Genomic DNA, 11,123 nt, shown 5'->3' with positions numbered 1-11,123 from the left:
GAATGAGGGGCAGTAACAGAGGATAATTTCCGAGCGTTTCTATTTCCAGCACTGATGCTTCCCAATACTACAATACTCCAAAATCCCCCTGCCAGCCTTATTGGGATAGGAGGAACGTATCTGCATCACTTGACACACAGAGAACTGAGTGAATGAAAATTAGTTTGAGAAAGCAATGTGTCTGCATAAAGACTGCAATTTTGACAGACTCCATGCTAACAGGAAAATCTGATCTGGGTCCAGACATGTTATTAGGCTTTACATTCAATCCATCCTGACCCAAAGCTCTTTGGAAAAGAACTTTGTTGCTTATCTCATTCCTGGTCTGAAAGCAAAGGTTCTCCCCTGTTCTGGGTTCAACATAGCCCTGGATTTTTGCTTGCTGACAGGCTTTAAATATAGTCATGTTAATGAAGCCAAGGAAAACAGGACTCAAACCATGCGGGACCACACCAGCGCAGCAAGTGATTTCTTGCAAGACATTTGCAGAGTCTGAAAGCTGGACTGTTGGCCATACAAGGAATATTAGAGACAACCAAAGCGTGCTTTTCAGAAAGGAAATGTGGCTAGTTCATGTTACAAAGAAAGAGGTTCGGTAGCAGAGCAGCTTGCAGGGCTGTCCTTGGCAGCAGGGATTGCGCCTTCCAGCCTGCAGGGAACATCAAGAGGCAGCTCACCAGGGCAGGTGGAAAAGCAGCTTTATCTGCTTCCTCAAACACAGCTGCTTTTCCTGCCGGCCATGCAGGATTCCTTCCCTCTCGCTCATTTTCCCTGTCTTAATTAAGTTTCACTGCACTGGAGCTGCCACTGACCCAGTTCCCAGAGGCCCCCTGCCCCCTTCATTAACGCTGAGGAGCAGGAGGACGCTGGCGAGTGGGACATCTCTTCCAAGACACAAAGGGAAGCTCGTTCTCACTCGCACTCGGGATGGTGCCGGGGATAGTTAATCAGTCTTCCCTGCCTGCACCGCAGGCAGATCCACCCATCTGTGGAATGGAGAGCACTGTCCAATGCCAGCCCCTTCTTAAAAACAGGCTTTTGCCATGATTTTCAGGAAAAAAAAAAGTTGATGATGTTTATGTAGCCTGATGCTATTCCTGAATGTTCGCCCTTTGGCGCTAATCGTCCATCACCTGATGATTTATGCATGTATTGCAAACGATCTAGGGCAGCAGCATTTTTTGTCCTGCGTTTGTACAGACCCTTGCACATTATGTCTCCAGTGCAGGACTTGGGTTCCTTCATGTTCCAGCCAAAAGGAAACTCAGACCTATCAGTGTGCAGGACAAAAAAGCCTGGTCCTGGTTAAAGTGTCTGATTTTACTCTCCACTATGACAGCCAAGTCTGTAAAAGCATAGAAGGAAAGTAGCCAATGAAGTGATCTGATTTCTTGGAGCTGATTTCTCCAGATAGGCAAAGGACACATGAGAACTGGCTGCCAGCTCATTCAAACCCTTCTCAGAGGCTATCACAAGGGATGCTCTGCTTGCCGTTTTGCCAGCAATGAGCACCACCAGTTCACACGAGCTTTACAGAGCATGACGCAGATCAACAGAAACGGCAACAACGTTTGCCCAAAACAAGGCAGAGGTCAGTATCTCCACCAGCACTTTTGCTGCTGTGAATTGGTACCAACTTGAAAATCAGTTGCAGAAGAAGAGTCTGACCCATGGTCTGTTGATGGCTGGCCTACAGCGTTTCCTATCTCATGCCCAGAGCTGAGAAGCATGCAAGGGCTCACTCTTCCAGGCTTTGCTGGTGAAGGATGTAGCACATGTGATCCTACACAGGCAATGTCCTGCTGAGTATACAGGAGCACAAGAGAAGATGCAATCACATATAGCAGCTTTGTTCTCAGCTCCTAAGTATCAGTGAGGAAGCAGGAAAACCCTCAGAAACTTTATTTTCAAAGAAATACCAGGATAAATAATCAAACTTCCTGCAACTAACAAATCTGGGAGAAGCTGCAAAACTCCAAACTTGGGAAACCCAGAAAGAGACTGAGACCTTTTGGGAGAGAAGCTGATGATCAGGGGCTTGGCTCTACCACTCTAAACACAGGGAGCATTTGTACAAATCAAAACCGGGTGTCAGCTCTCATCACCCTGTCCAACCCTTGGAAGCCAAGTTGCCAACTTGCAGTTATATAAAAACCTTCCAACCCTTTTCTTCCTATCCCATCACCCTGTTCCTGGGGATGTCCCCCTTCATAAACTGATGCTTCAGCATCCTCTGAACCAGGCTGTTTCATCTTCAACAGTATTTCAATTCAGATGCAAGCCCTGTATTTCTTTTCACTCATCTCAGGCACAAACTCGGGCCTCTGGCTGAGCAGCAGCATTTGCTCTCATGCCCTGCCTGCCTGAACCGGGGAGAAAGTGCACAAAGGAGCAGAGGACCAACGTGAATCCAGAGAGACTGCACAGCCCCATGCTATTCGTAGCTATTCATAACTAACTCTCCCTTTCAAACGCATGTGCCTCACTGGTCAGGCAGAATAGGGGCAAGCTGGCCTCGCACCAAGGCCAAAGGGACTGCTGAGGTTGTGTGTTCATGCCACTTCTCTGGTTCTGTAGTTTGCTGAGTGTTTTCCCATCCCAGATCCTCCCCTCTGGTGGCAGATAGGAAAAAAGCCTCCAGCTGCAGAGAGGCAGGGAACCTGCGCAAGAAGGATTTGCGCTCTCTGTGGATACATCCCACTGCAGCTGCTCCTTTGAGAAGGTTTTATTGTTTTGTTTCATTCAATTGTTTTTAACTCCTTACCCACGCCCCACCAGTAGGAAAATGAAAGCATCTCAGCCCTTTGCCCTATCCCTGGCCCTGAGGATGCTCCTGTCATAGCCCTGCCCCGGCTCTCAACTAACAAACTTAGCGCACACAGCTCTAAGACAGGTCAGTGATGTCCTTTGCACAAGCCAGTTAGTGTCTTCTCATTCTTCAGTCTTCAAGTCTTCTCATTCCTTTCTCAGGGTTACTGTAACCAGACCAGAGAGCAGAATTTGGGATTTGAGCTGATTGCTGCTAATACAAGTCCTGTTTTGACAGAGCTGAGCATTTATTCATCCATAAGAGCAGCTGCATGGGGTCAGAATGGCGATCTGTCTCCCCCAGTATTTGTCTCCAACAGCTGCCAATATCAGATGCCCAGGAAGGAGTATAAGGTAGGTTGAATATATAGGGATATTTCCCCAGAATGCTCTCACATCTTCTGGTTATTTCACCTGAGGGATTTCCTGATAGGTAGTGCCTATGACTCAGTCAATTTATCTTTTATAAGTTTTATCCCTTTCATTTGAACCCACGTAAACTTTTAGCACCCACAAACTCTCCTGGCAGTGCGGCACGCTACACGGGGCATGAAGTACCTCTTTCTGATTGTTTTCAGCCTGCCATCAGCTAATGTAATTTGAGTCCCTAGTTCTTGTATTGGAAGAGACAGTGAACAATCAATCCCCATTTACCTTCTCTACATCACTCGGGATTTTACAGATCTCCATTGATTTCTCCCTTAATCACCTCTCTTGCAGGCTGAAGAATCATCCTGCTAGAAGGGGCTGCCTGGCCAGCGGTCTCAGCAGGGAAGAGGCGCTGCAGGTCCCTCCTAACCCGACATCTCTGCCGCGGTGATCTCCCTGCAGTAGCTGTTTGCAACACGCAGTTCCTCACCCACAGTCACCTCCAGTCCGTCTCTGGGTCAGCTGTCACCCTTGACAGCAATAGAAATCGCTCCTGCAGAAGTGGTCTTGCTGCCCCACGCAAACCACTCACAGTGTAAATTCCTGCACTTAAGACTGACATAAAAACAAATTCACACACGCAGATAACAAGGGCTTAGTGCTGAGAAAAAGAAAAAAAGAATCTCATGTGTGAAAATATCTAAATGCAGGAATTAAGAGGGTTTTTTTTTCTTTTGGCAAACTCAGAAAAATCATTGTAAAAAACAGAGGAGCTGGCCAATTTACTTTCACACCTGCTTCTGCTTTCTTAAAATGTCTATCCACCTGCTTATCTCAGGCACTCTGTACAGAGAGCTGTAATTAAAAAAGTGTTGGGGGGTCAGGAAAGGGAGAACGACTAAGCACTGAGTATTAAAAAAGGCTTATTTGAGAAAAGATTCAGGTGGATTTTTCTTTTATCAAGACCAGTAAGCAAAGAATACAGCTGCAGGGAACCTAACTCTGAACTTTGATTCTTTCCTTTGCATTGTACTTGGAGATCTCAGAATAGAAGTGAAAAGACTTTTGAATAGCATTCCTTCCCCCTTGTACACATCTGCTAGTTTTTAGCATGCAGAAAGATGGAACAAGAGTTGATACCAAGCAAGATTCAGAGATTTTCATGTCATATTTGCCATGTGAAGACATCAGACTATGGGTCCATGTGATTTGAGATTTTGTGTCTTACTGTAGCAGAGAAGAACTTGAAAACAAACAGTCCTGAACTCCACCTGCAAACAAAGCCCACTCCAACAGTTCTATAGTCTGGCAAAGGGAATATGATCCATTAGGACTGAGGGGAGTTTTGGTCAGCATACCTGAACTGGACTATTGACCCAAGGACCAAAAAGGCATTTCATCCAGAGAAAAAAATCCCTTCTTGTTGGACCTGGACTTTTCTATGCACATTCAGGAGGCCAGTAACTGTTGCACACCCCTTCAAAAGTGTCAGTGCCTTTATCACTCCAGCAAACTTGTACTCACCCTGCTGCAAAGAGGAGAATCACATCAGCTTCCCAGAGAACGGAGTGCAGAGAGGGCACTAGAAGAGGGCAACAGTCTTCTCCAGAACCGACTACACAACCAGCTAGGTCCAAAGTATCTGCTACTTCTCAACTCCCAAATTTCATCCTCCAGATGCAGACTCTCAGGGTACTGCAGAAAGAAACCACGCCAGGGCAGAGGAGAGTGATTGCCGCAACTTTATCAGAACAGCAAACACCTTCTTGAATTTAAACTCCAAGGAGCCCTTCATGCAGGCCTCACCTTCTCAACCCAGCAAAGCTGGTCCTCCAGCTTAGACACCAACACACGGGAAGTACGAGCTGCTTGTTCTGCCTTCTCCTCTCTCATATATAAGGCTGCATTATAAGACTATGCGAAGAAGTCAGGTTAGAAGTGGAGAAGTGCCTCTTCTCATTCAGGTGTGGCCTTAGACATAGAGAACAGGGCTTTAGCTTTCTCCTCCTTTCCTCTGCCAACAGCTCTGCAACCTCATCACATATAGCCTTCCCATAGAGAGCAGGGCTATGACTCACCCCAGCGCATGACGGAAACAAACTCATTGTCGTTAAAAAGCTATTATCTTTAATGAAAGCTGGGGAAGGTTCAAAGTGGCCAGGAGTCTTATTTAAAAAATAGGAAAGATAAATACTTTAATTAAAAGCTTTTAGTGGATTTCACTCTGGGTCTTTTGCTTCCCAGAAGAAAAAGAAAGGAAATCATCCAACTTTTCTAAACACTAGACTTTGTGTTTGGATTGTTTTCTACTTTTTTTTTTTCCTCCTAAGAGAAGATAAACGAACAGTTTGTGAGAGGGCTATGAGAAGCAACCCTATGAATAAGCCAAGCCATATTCCTTCCCCTAAACAGAAAAGTCCAGAACAGATTTGCATTCAAGTCAAAGTTGGAATTTTCCCCTAGCCTGTGATGGCAGTGGGTGGCACCTGACTCCACAAAGCATTAATGAAAATCTTTTAAATCCTGGATAACCCTATGGAAAGGCAGAGTATCTAGAAGAGGGAATAGGATGCCTAAAATCCACTAACTATTCCACAAGCTGCATGACCCTCTCCCACGTTAAATCAAAAGCAGTGCCTCACATTTCAGATTCCTCCCAAACTAGCTCCACTCCCATGTTTTCACCAACTGCCTCCACAGACAACTGCTTCCTCCTTCAGCCCTTGCACCTTTGCATCCTCCTCCAGAAATGCTCCTCTTCCAGCCTACGCCACACTGGGAGGTCCTGCAGGAGCGGCAGGCAGGAGCAGCATCGCTTCCTCGATTGACTCAGGCTGCAGCTCAGCATCTCTCTCACTGTTACAGTCTTTGGCATTTTGATTTCTTCCATCCTTAAACGCTATCAACAACAAGGGACAGGTATAATGCAGCCAAGGACTTCTCCCAGAAAGTCTTCCTTCAACCCAAGAACCTGTGGCTGAACTAGAAGATGAAATTTTTCTTCTGTCTTCTTTAGCACAGACCATTTTGTTCTCTTCCTACCAGGAATCTGCAGGGGTGCAAGAGATGTTACAGCTCTAGGGAAGAAACAAGTGCACATAGAGACCCCGAAACCTATTCAAATCCCACAAGGTCAGGCCTCCCAGCCAACACTGGATCATCCTGCCCTACAAGTTAATCACATTAGCTAATGTATTCTCTGCATAAAGATGTGGGACTCCAGGCCACCCTTTTGCATTTTCTTTAGTCCCAAGGAAATGGTTGCAACTTGGCATACGCTAGAACCCAGGCCCCTTTGGTTATTTTTCACAAGTGGCTATTCATAAGATTAAGATGAAAAAGCTAACATCTCCCTTCTTTTTTGACCGATAAAGCTAAGAGAAACATTTTGTACAGGTTTTTGTACAATGATTTTCCTAAAAGAGACAGTGAAAAATGGATATTCTCCTTCCATGCAGCATAGGACCTGCTTGGGATTTATAGTGGTACCCGGCTGCATCTCAGGATAAATGAACCCAGCACAGCTAAAGAAAAGCCCATCTATTTATTTACTGAATTGTCAGCTGAGCTGACTTATCTGGAGGCAGTTGGTGCAAGCAAGCAGGAGCCATGTGTGAACTGAGCATCAGGCTCCAGGGTGATACAGCACCACTTGTCCCCCAGGGTCCTGTGCAGTATGGGCACAGCTGGGAATCATCTTCAATACAGTTATTCACCTGGGCCATGAATTTGGCTCTGCTAAACCTCTCCCCAGATGTTAGGAAGAAAAGCAAAACAAATGTAAAGCAAATTCTAGCATGATATAGACACTGCTTAAAACACTGAAGCGTGTCTTTAAATTTTAGAGCATGCTTAAATATTACACTCTAAATATTACGCTACATACAGACATAATTGTCCTTATGAACCAGGCTCTGTAATGAGCTATAGAAACTGTAGAAGAAAGCAAATATATTTTCTATAACAAAACCTTGTTTTTAAGTTGTCAGTGATTGCACATCCCAAGAAACTTTGGCTTTAAATAAATCCCTCCAGTAAACTGAAGATGCAAAGCCTTAATATTTGACTGAGCCAAGCAAAATTTGAAAGACAATTGGTCTGGTATCTCCGTAAGTTTCAGAAATTTAAAATGCCAAGTTCAAAAACAGGTTGAGCATTGTCATTATCAGCTAAGCCTTTAACAGACATCCATAGCCACATCAATAAAAAAAGGAACTCATTCTGATTATAAGGTCAGGATCAAACTTATCTGAACACTGTCTGGAAGTCGGCACTCCAGGTGTTGCCTGGTTATTGCTATATCATATATCACATGGTCATGCTGGCTTTGCTTTATATACATCACATTGTCAAAAAGCCAGAGAGGTCAGAGAACAGAACCCAGTGTTGTCTCTGCTGTGCAGAGCGGCTGGAGGAGTCCCCAAGGGGAAAGACTCTTGCTCTGATTCATGCCTGTCCACCTGCCAAAGATAATCTGTGCACTTTGCATGGCTGCAGTGAGTCAGACACATCTGGTGCAACCTGCCATCCAAGCGGCATAGAAATTATCATTTCAGTGTTGTGAGTAAAGCGTGACCTTGCTAGGTCCCGTCTGCCAAATAAGTCTCATTCAGGCTGGCAGTTCCCTGCCTCACTGGCTCTTTTCACTTGAGCAAGCATTTGCAGGACTAGACCCAAAACAAATGAGTCCTGATTTCCTAGCCCTCTTCTCGCCTTGGAGCCACACTGCCTCTTAAAATTGAGACTGACACAAAAGCTAGGCCAGACTGACCCCCAACTCAAGCCATCATTGACAACAGCCTTCCTGGAGCTGCTGGTGGAGCCAGCACCAGGACAGTGATATACCATGCACTAACATTCATCGTACTTGATACTGGAAAGAGGAGGTAGTTTACCCATTTCCCCAGAAACCAGAGGCTTTATCTACAAGAATTATATTTCCACAAGAGGTTCAAGGACACCCATGTGCACAAATTTAATGTCTGCAGATGATGCTTAGACAGTTCACAGAACATTAAGAAGCAGCACAGAAATATCATGTGAAACAGAGTCAAAAAGAAAGCACTGACCCAAACTCACTGAAGTCAACAGGCATCTCTCAGCGCTGGGGGTCCTTTTTGTGATGGGTATTTCTGAGGACAACTGCAGAACAACATGCAGTAATAGTGCAGATGCAACTGGAACCTGTAACACCAGCTCTGGTATTTAACCTTTTTCTTCAATTGGCATAGTTTACATGGCAGAAATGGTCACATTTGTTTTCTAAAATGAGAGCAAAAGCCATCATGGGAACAGAAAGGCATTGATCAGTCAAGTATTCATGTTCTTCAGGCAAAACCAAGTCACAGGGTTTTCTGCACCTTGCAGTTTAGTAAATGCTGAAAGAGAGATTTTACTTTGTTTTACTTGCAACAAGGTGCACTGATTTTTTTTCCTCTTCTCTAAAAATTAAACTTTTTTGCTATTTCAACACATTTCAGCTATATCCAGGTTTGAATTACAGGACTCTAGGTGAAAACCTAATTTACCTTCTTACTAAAGAACATTATTCTTTTCAATACCCAGGTTCCTACTCAGATCCATGAAAAATGATGCCATAAATTATAAGATGAAGAAAAATGTTGTAAACAACAAGATAAAAAAATTAAGTATGTGCAGAAAATAGTTTTTCCTCCTCATTATTACAGTGTTTTATACAAACAGGCTGTAAAACTCCATCAAGGCATCTCCAATGCAATTTAGGTTTTATTACTAAAAAATTTATTATATTTTCCTACAGTAACCGTAGGAAGGAACATATTAAAGACCTCCCAGGGGCTTGTGGAAAGATACAGGGTGAATAAAAGGTTGATCTAAAACAATTCTGCAGATGAAGCATGTTTCCAGACAGCATATTCAGAAGAATGGGGTGTGGGAGCATTTTATTTCTGAACAGTAAGGACAACTGCATGAAAAAAGGAGTTTTCTGTTATTCTTATACCTGAAGGTATATTCTTTTGTTGATGGAAATCACAGTTGGTCACCATGGAAGTTACAGCAGCGACACAAGCAGAGGATGCTAAGTTTTGGGGAGAAGGGGTTAACAGCACCTTCTCTTTCTGGTCTCTCTGAAAAACTTTTGCCCTGGAATCACCAAATCCATCTCCCCGTGTCCTCTGGTAAGATCTGCCCTTTAGTCTACTGTCTGCAGGATGCGGACCGTAAGTCCCTACTTATATTCTACAGTGTGGAAATCACTGGTGATTTTTGATGTTACCATCCTATCACAATTAATCAGAAGAAATGCATCTTGCATTTCTGGAGTGAGAAAATTAAACAAAACAATCACCACAGGGTTTTTGCAATGCCAAGAGTCTTAAAGAAAACAGTCAAGAGGAGAGATCTAAATGGCAAAAGAAGTCACTAGACTTTAAATAATAATATTTTAAAAGAACTAAGGACTTTTAAAAATGTTTTTAACAAGTCCAAGAAATTGGTGTTGTAAGCCTAAATCACCTTAATAGTATCACTGAATACTTCCTTTTGTAGCTTTGCCAATAATGGAAATAATGCTTAATAGTATTACACGTTTTCAAAGGAAAGGGAGCCAGAGAATCAGTTCACAGGCACCACAAATCCACAGTGCAAGGAAACTTCCATGTATGAAATTCAGATTTAAAAAAGTATAATGCTGTTGGTAATCATGTTTTGAACCTACAGGAATATCCACTGCTTTGGAGAGGGAGATGGATAAGAAATGATCTAGGCTTTTCCAATGTCTGGCTCCATGCAATCAGCTTGTAGCTACCGGTCTTTGTTCACAGGCCATCCCATGGCTGCAGGGGCTGGACAGGGTGATTTTAAAGACTGTGGCCAAGACACTCAGGAATCCAGATTTATGTCAAGAAACCTGACAGTTGCTGCCAGCCTTCACGAAGTGAGCTGGTGATTTCAACTCAGTTCATAACAGCTGCACAGATCTTTCTATCTCCCAATCAAGCTTGAGTCTCCTTGGATGTCAGTGTTAAAGATGCACTCGCTCTTCCACTCCAATCAGTGAATCCAGAATACATTTTTGGAGCTGAGTTGTGTCCTTTTATGTTTCCCCATCTGTATCTCAGATTTCCATCAATACAGAAGGAACAGCTTCAACAAGTGGGGCAGTCATAAACACTCATAGTTAACAATGGCCTCAACCATTTCCTGGTCAACCTCAAAATCACCCTTACCCATGCCCTTCCTGGTAGGTCTTTCAGTTGATATGTGCTAAATGTATAACTCATTTTTCATGCAAGAATACATGAACAATCAAATATCTAATCTACTTGAGCATTACCAATTTCCATGTGCATATTTGCGCATTGAGTAACTTGTTTGTCAATGCAGCAGTGATTTGACTGATGATCCATGTTAGATGCAAAATAAATGACATTTTTCGGTAGGGAATATTTGACCTATGTGGTCAGTCTGTTAGACAGGAGTTGTCTGAACCTCAGTCTTCCCTCTTGCCTTGTATATCAGTTATGTGACTCATATCCTGACTAACTATTCCCTGTTCCAAAGCACTTACCATCTTGAACACCATGAATTGAAATGAACTGAAAGCATGAGCTGTTACAGTTCAGACTAAAAGTTGTAACTTATTTGTACCCTCAGTGAACTAGGTGCAGAAGAGGCCACCAGAGTAACGCTCCCAGGGGCTACATTTACACAGCACAGCATGTTATCAACACTCAGCATGAAACCAGGTTCCTCCCTACAACCATTGTCTTGACTTATGTACAAAAAGCTCAGCTGCAGGGAAATTGTGTAGCTGCTGCTTACTTAACCAGCAACTTCAAGGCAAAAACAAAACAAGTTCACCCCATAGGATCTTTCCACCTCCACATGCTCAGTGCGCTGATAATAATAGGTCTCTGAGCAAGATGACTATAAGGCTGTTGCTAAGGGGCCAGATTCACTATTGT

Source organism: Apteryx mantelli, chromosome 18 (genome assembly GCF_036417845.1).
Source record: "Apteryx mantelli isolate bAptMan1 chromosome 18, bAptMan1.hap1, whole genome shotgun sequence".
NCBI lineage: Eukaryota > Metazoa > Chordata > Aves > Apterygiformes > Apterygidae > Apteryx > Apteryx mantelli.
This window is presented reverse-complemented; position numbering follows the sequence as displayed.